Below are 8,169 nucleotides of genomic sequence, written 5' to 3'. Positions count from 1 at the left end.
GGAGGAAGGTCACTGTGTCTCTGCCCTTTGCAGGGGTTCCACGTGGAAAGCAGTTGCCTGGTTGTGTTGTGGTTCATGTTTTACAGCAAACTGATCCAAGAGCCCACTCCCAGACTTGCTGACTATAGCCAGTTTCCCTGCTCCAGTGTTTGGGAACTCTGCCGGCACAGGCACTCCTGTACTTTGGCGACCCTGGGGATCCTGAAACCTCACTGTCCCACCTAGGATTCTGTCCCACTTCACCACCTGAACACCTTTCAGGAAGGGATCTATCTCAATGGATCAGACTTCTAAAGGTTCCAGTTTGGGGCTCTGGTGCCATATCACTTTCCAGCTTAAAGAGGCTCCCCCCCCCTGACGTTTATCTCCCCATATATCATCTCAGATTCACTTCTCCGCAACTCCTACCTTGCAAAAAGTGGTCACTTTTGTATTTGCAAAGTTCCAACAATTTTTTCCTTACATCTCAGGTTGAATTCATAGGTGTTCAGAATGATTTGATAGTTATCTAGCTAAATACAAGGGACCAGATCTAATGAGGTTCCTTACTCTTTCATTGTTGTGCTTTTCTCCCACATGTTTCTTGCTCTTTTTTTTTTTAAAGATTTTATTTATTTGACAGATAGAAATCACAGTAGGCAGAGAGGCAGAGAGAGAGGAAGGAAGCAGGCTCCCCGCTGAGCAGAGAGCCCGATGTGGGGCTCGATCCCAGGACCCTGGAATCATGACCTGAGCCGAAGGCAGAGGCTTTAACCCACTGAGCCACCCAGGCGCCCCTGTTTCTTGCTCTTGAAGAGCAAATTATCCCGTGTGTGAGACAAAACCTAATACTCTTGCAGCCTTCTAGCTCATTGCAGACAATATAACCATTAAAGCCATGTCCTCCCCATTCGAATACGTACCATGTCAACTTTGTTCTCTGCCCTTTTGCTTGTGCTGTTCTCTTGCTCTAAAATGATCCTTTACTCCTATTTCCCCATCAATAATTGGCCTTCTTGTAAGGCTCAGTTGATGTTCTCATCTTTGCTCTGCAGCCTTTCCTCTGCTCTCCTGTTATCCTTTCTTTCATACTTAGGTTTATTGCTTATGTGTATTTATTTTGCCTTTTCAAATAGATTTTAAGTTCTTTAACTGGGAAATGTTTTATCTGTGTATTGTTTATGGTACCTAGCATGGTTCTGGACCCATACAGAGTAGGGTTGATGTACAAAACATGTTTCTATATTTTCATAGTATCTTATAGATGGGGTTGGGGTATGGCCTGGGAGGAAAAGAACAGTTTAAGCAGAACTATAGATGGTTAAAAACTACTAAGTTATAGTGACATGACCTTAATATTCAAATGTTTTAATTTAGTGACTAATTATATTTCCAGACAAACTAATACACTTGAAATGGTATTTTGGCATAGTTCAAATGGCTACAGGTAAAACCTTAGAAAGGATGTATTTATCATTTTTGTCCACATTCAAAAATATTCGTAGGACATACCTTAAGCAATCAGTATATATTCTCAATCTGATGCCTGTGAAAATATTTTATGTGAGCACCAAGAACCACTTTTTCTCAGAATTATCACAGAAATTAAAACTAAACTTTTGGGCAAGATTAAAAAGACTACCTTGTCACCTTTTTTTCATTATGCTAGTTTTCTACTTGAAATCAGCTCACTTTGTGATATATAAAAGGACATCCAATATGAAATAAGTAAAATGAAAAATTAATGTACATGCAAAATAGAGTTCATGCAAGCCAATTTTAAATGATAAGTAAAATGAGCTGCATTGTCTACTTTGTAGAAGGATATAGGATACATTATTTTCATTACCAGCTGCTCTTGTAAACAACACAGTTTAGTTCAATTAGTGTGACTCATTCAAACAGGTCATTAAATCAATATTACAGGCAAACTGAACTGATTAATCAAAAAATTCTCTCATGCCTGAAAGTCACCACATTATGTAAATTCTGTTAGAGTAAAACCTTGATTGACCTGAATCTAACTAACCTGAACTTTCAATTAACAGGATTTTTTAAAACCTCCACTTGAATTTTAAAAGAACAAGATAAATGACAAGACAATTTCATATCAAGTATAGTGTCAGTGTAGTTGATAATTATACGCTGTTCCAATGAGTAGGCCTATTCCTTGTGTTTTGAGGAACCCTGGGAAGAATTATAGTCCCAGAAATAGCATCCTGTTAATAATGCCTGAACTTCTACCTTTGTTATTTATCTTCAAAGGAAAAAAATAGTGAAATACAACTAACTGTACTTGATAAGAGAATTACATAATTTTATTACTGGGTTACACCTTTCAATAGAGTTTCTTAGATATTTCCCAGCAGGAAAGTTCACTGAGATGCCCGTAACAGGTAAGTTTAGTTGGGGTAAGGGGAGGTTGAAGACCAAGGACAGGATAGTGTCCAAGGAGGGCACACCTCGCATGGCTCCCACATGAGTGACCCTGGTTATCTAGCAGGGAATTATAGGAAGAAGCATCCTTGGGGATAGGCAGTTAAAGGAAGGCTGGAAGATAGCAAATCAAAACTTAGAGTTTTTCTGAGGTCAGCCTTACATTCTCTCCCAGCATTTCAAAATGGTCTCACATTTTCTTTTCCTAGTGAGGTCTTGTGCACAATAACCATAAGGAAATTCTCCCAAAAGAAAACATGCACTCTTGGATAGAACACAGCCATAGAGCCAAGCTGCATCTTAGTCATCAATTCTAAAGGTTTCTTTAGACAACAGCCTCCCTTTGAAGAGAATAAAATACCAAATAACATCAGTCATAGTGAAGTCAGAAAGGCTATCCATTCCAGCCAGCTCCACTTAATTTAGAAACAGTTTCTCCCATCTATGAAACTCTTATATTGGCCTTTAATTTTCATTACACCAATCTGAACTTTGACAGACCATGTAGAGACTCCCTTGGGCATGGGGTGGGGCTTGTAATGAAGTAAAATTTTGTCAGGCTGGAGATGCTAACTCTGCTTTTAACATGCTAGTACCTCAGATTCAAGGTAATAGTTTTCATAGAATCCAAGTTTTTTCTTTTTTTTTTTTAAATGAGGTATGAGTTCAAATGGGAAAAGTAAAAGAAGATACATTTATAGAATAAGCTGTAATTATAATCAGAAAAAAATCAGGGGAAAGACGAGTTATACAGGTCCTGCTTTGAATAACTGTTAATTAATTAATAATCATATACTTACTGAGCATTCATGATGTACCAACAGCTATGCTAAATGGGTGATTTGTCTATGATCTTTTCGTGTACTTCTTCTTTGTTAGATATTCCCAGAATAAAAGGCCTTAGTTTCTAAAGTATTTAAAGTTTATTCTGAGGGTAGTAGTTGGTTTTAGAATAGGAATGGCATCCTGAGATGCACACATTAGAACAGATTTCTCTTATGCAGGATAATAAATATTTTCAGATGGTAGAAACGATAACATGGGGGGACTGATCGGGTATGGAGGGAGGACAGCATGAAAGAGAGGGCAATTGGGGATGATGTCCAAGTATCTGGTTTGGTGAATGAGGTTCATGTTGATAATATTGGCCCTCGTGCTGCCCTTTCAAGTGTCCATTGTGTGCCACGCACTGTGCTAGACACTGTTGTTGGTCTAGGGAGGATTCTGTGTTTCAGTGGAAAGCTAGGCCATGTTTGAAGCAGACCTTCAGGGTTATCTAATCCTGCTTGGATGGCAGTTATCTTGCAACCCTGTAGATTGGAGATAACTGATATTAATGCAAAATAATCATTGTTTATAGGCAATAATGCTTGTCTATACACAAGCAAATCTGTTTCTCTCAGGGCATCTCCTCCCCTGTGGAAAAAAGTTTTGCCTCCCATTTATACGTTCTGAAATGTCAGCATTCTTGATCTATAAATGTGCCTGTTCTTTGGATTCTGTTTTTAACTGGTTGTAACACTTTCCCAGTTTCTTCATTACTGAGTTAAATAAAATCTTTAACACGTATTTATTTCTGTATTTGTGTGAATGTTGTGATTTTGCCCTTTTTCGGAGCATTTTAACCGTAGTGAATTTGACAGGCCTACCTTTGTCCTCACGGAACTTAAATCCTAGGGGGGGCAAACAGATAACAAACCCAACCAGTAAGTATATATGTACAGTGAAGTAGGCATGGGTAGGTGCCGGGGAGGAAAATGATATAAGGTGCGGGGGTGAGTGGGATGAGAAAGTCCTCTAGGGCCAAAGTCAAGGACATATCTTTGACTTTGGACTATATCAGGGGTACACAAAATTATGTGCCTATATAGACCACCATTATAATCCTGTAAGTTTTCCTCGAACATGATACTGTCTCTTCAAGAAGGGAAGGAAGAGTTTATTGCCCCACCTGTCTTTTTGTTTACCTCTTCCCTTTTATCTTGCTGGGGGAGCTATTCCAATCTTATCCGCTCCTTTCTCATCAGTATCTTATCTTCATCTAATGGAAGCTGGTGGTTAACACTCAATGGACCTCTTAGTAGGCAGGGCCCAGTCAGTTCAGAGACAGCTTTCTGAAATAGGCTTAAAGTTAGGAAAATTGCAGTTTATACTAGAATTTTTTCCAAAAAGGTTGGGATCTCTCCCAGAACAACCAACCAATGGGAAAATATTTGTTGAATTTCTTCTATGTGAACGACATTATACTTGGCACCGTAAGGACTACAAAAAGAGAAAAGTACTTTAGAAAAAAATATTTTATCTAAATTTGACAGAAGCTCAAATAATTTGAAAACAGACCATTTGAATGATTTTACCGCCATTTCCATATTTAGAAGGATGTATGCAGCTGTTTCTTCCATGCCTGTATTTGGAGGGGTAAAGAAAAGCGTAATAGTTCTTTTTAAGCCTTCCTTTCCCCAATACCTGCCAATCCCTTTGGGCCATGGTTGAGAACCACTCCTGGAAGTAGTGCTTTTAAATATCCTTTTTTTATGTGTGTGAAAATTCAGTTACTTAATCATGGTTTCAGAGCTTCGTGTAATTGCTAAACTTGCCATCTGGATATTAGAGACAGAATTAATTAAAAAGCCATCAATTCTATTTCCACTGTGTTCACAGGAAAATGATGGAAGGCAGTTTTCAGGAGGTATTTATCAAACAGTGATTCATCCATGTGTTCCTTCACCACTGGAATAATCCAGCACACACCGAGATGGGTGGAAGTACATGCTGTGGTTATGGGCTTGTTTTCACAGTGTCCTTGTGACCCTGTCACTGCTTCATTTACCCTCCAGCGTTTAGTTCTATTTGGTGCTGTTGTTTGACTTTTCATAGGTGTTAACTTTGTCTCCCCAGCTACGTTCTAAGCTTCTGCAAGTTAGGGAGTAGTACCAGGCTAATAGGCATCGCTCCATTAATGTTTACAAACAGATGCCACATCTCTTATACCCGTTGGTCCTTTATCTTGTGGAGTCAAAATGTTCTCCCTGCTGTTGGAGAGGTTGTAAAAATACCATACCAGAATTTATGGGCTCACAAGTAGACGAAGGGAAAGAAATAAATAGTTTAGGAGGAAAGGCAAGTCTAAGGTTTTGTAAAGCCCAATCACAATGCAAATGTGTGATCTGGTAGGGGTAATGCTTTACATCATTACTAGCGGTCAAGATCGTTGCTATATAAATTCACCAAATGAGTTTAATTAGAGCTCCTAAATGAGAACAATCACAGGAAGGAGAGGTCGGGAGGATGCTATGGGACATAAAATATGTTAAGGGGGTAGCAGAGAGGAGAGAGCCCCACTCTAGGAGGCTTGGACAGGCACTCAAAAAATATCATTAGCTCTGAGACTACGTAGGGTGGAGGAGTAGAATTAGTGGAGCAGAGGTGAGGGCAGAGGGAAAGAAAGAGAAAACAGAAAACCTCCTTCACAATTTTGTCAAAGGCTAGCCCTTTGGACATCCAAAGGTTATTTTTTTTTTTTCTGCAAACATCTTATCTCATCTTTGCTAGTTTGTTTTAGGCTATACTGGAAATTCCCTTATCTGCTTGTTCCTTATCTGTTCTTGATTCCTTTGCGTTCTTTGACAACAGGGCTGAGGGCCGCTTGTGAGATCCCCTGCTTCCTGGAAACAGAATTCTTTGCAGTTACAGAAGACATTTGCTTTACCCTGGACGCTGGCTGGGCTCTGGGGATTTACATAAAACGATATTTGAATAAAAAACTGAGGCTCTCTCATGTTTTGGTGTCACGTACAGACTGAGTTGATGAGGGGGTTAACTTCTTTTCCTGCCAAGGTCATCAGGAAGAAAGCTGTCCCCTGAGACACTCTAACATTAACCTGAGAACTGAGGGACCTTTGAGCTATAAGGCTTTCGCAGTCAAACTGCACTAAATCAGAAAAATTTAAAGAGCAAGGCCACTTGAAGGGAAAAGCTCAGATTCTATATTCTTTCAGAAATTCAACTTTGTTTCTTGAGGACTAGCACAAATCCTCATATACCTAGTCTGATTATAACAAGCCAGTGTTTTGAAGGCTAGTGCTGTTATCAGAAAGGCCACACACCAGGCTTTGGTGTGGAAAGACTTGTGTTTGAAACCTAGTCGCAGGACTGAAGAGCTGTGTGGCCTTGATCAAAGACACATAGCTGCTATTGCCTCATTTTTGTAATCTTTAAAATAGAGATACCAATGTCTGTCTCCCAGGGTTTTAAGAATTAGAAGTAACAGAGGAAAAGTACTAGTGCAGTGGTCTCATAAACTAGGTTCCCAGCCAGTGTGATGTGGAGGGAGAATCCATGTTCTTTCCTCTGCCTGGGACATGGGCTAGTGGATTTAACTACTCCTATTTATGGGAAATTCAACTTTGGGGGCAATCGGTCCTAATTAGTAACATTCGTTTCTATGTAGACCATAAATATGCTAAAGAACTGTTAAATTGTTATTCTCTTAAGTTGATTAATTCTGTCTCTTGTTTACATCGTTTACATCGACCAGAGGAAATTGTTTGATAGCCACTTAAATGTCAACATTGGTCTAGCCTGGCTAGTTCTGATCTAATGGGTTTGTGATACAGCCAGGTAAAGTTCTGGTTGTTTTTCCTTTATTCGAAATTTCCTTGGTGGCATATTGTCCTTAAAATTGAAATAATTTTTATTTAGGCTTTCACTATCAGCAAGTGGCCTATGGGCACATTTTTTTTTTTTTACTACTCAGATACATTTTATTTAAAAAAATACACTGAGGAATCACTGACACATCCTTATGAAAACATATTCACGTGTAACTTACAACCACACTAAACCGTATTTGAAAGGTTTTTCAAGGTCAACTTTGGCATAAGCTAACTTTATACCATTTACTCAGGAATTATTTTAGTCTTTGATTAATGGGCATATGTTTGGTCTGTAATATAATTTTGTGAATGCTAAATCAAATTGTAACTTAATTAGGTTGCTTTAGTGGTTTGGAAGAAACATTTAAGATATTTTTGGTTCCTTATTTGTTGCTGATTTTTTTTCAAAACTTTAAGTGCAGTATAGTTAACGTAGAGTGTTATGTTAGTTTCAGGTGTACATTATAATTATTCTATACATTACTCAGTGCTCATCACAATGTGGATTCAGTCCCCATCACCTGTTTCCCCCGACCTCCCACCCACCTCCCCTCTGGTAACCATCAGTCTGTTCTCTATAGTTAAGAGTCTGTTTCTTGGTTTGTCTCTTTTTTTCTTTGTTCATTTGTTTCTTAAATTCCATATATGAGGGAAATCATATAGTATTTTTCATTCTCTGATTTCTTTTGCTTAGCATTATACTCTCTAGCTCTATCCATGTCATTGCAAATGGCAAGATTTCATTCTTTTTGATGGCTGAGTAATATTCGTGTGTGTGTGTGTGTGTGTGTGTGTAACACTTATTCCTTATTTATTTGTCTGTTGATGGACACGGGCTGCATTCATAGTTTGGCTATTGTATATAATGCTACAACAGATGTAGGGGTTCATGTATTCGTTTGAATTAGTGTTTTTGTATTTTGGGGGGATAAATACCCAGTAGTGCAAACACTGGATCATAGAATAGCTCTATTTTTAGCTTTTTGAGGAACCTCCATACTCTCTTCCACAGCGACTGTACCAGTTTGCATTCCCACCAACAGTGAGAGAGGATTCCTTTTTCTCCACACCTCCATATCTCCAATCCTTGTTGATTCTT

The sequence above is a fragment of the Lutra lutra genome, chromosome X (genome assembly GCF_902655055.1).
Source record: "Lutra lutra chromosome X, mLutLut1.2, whole genome shotgun sequence".
NCBI classification, from domain to species: Eukaryota; Metazoa; Chordata; class Mammalia; order Carnivora; family Mustelidae; genus Lutra; species Lutra lutra.
Note: the sequence above shows the minus strand (reverse complement) of the source record.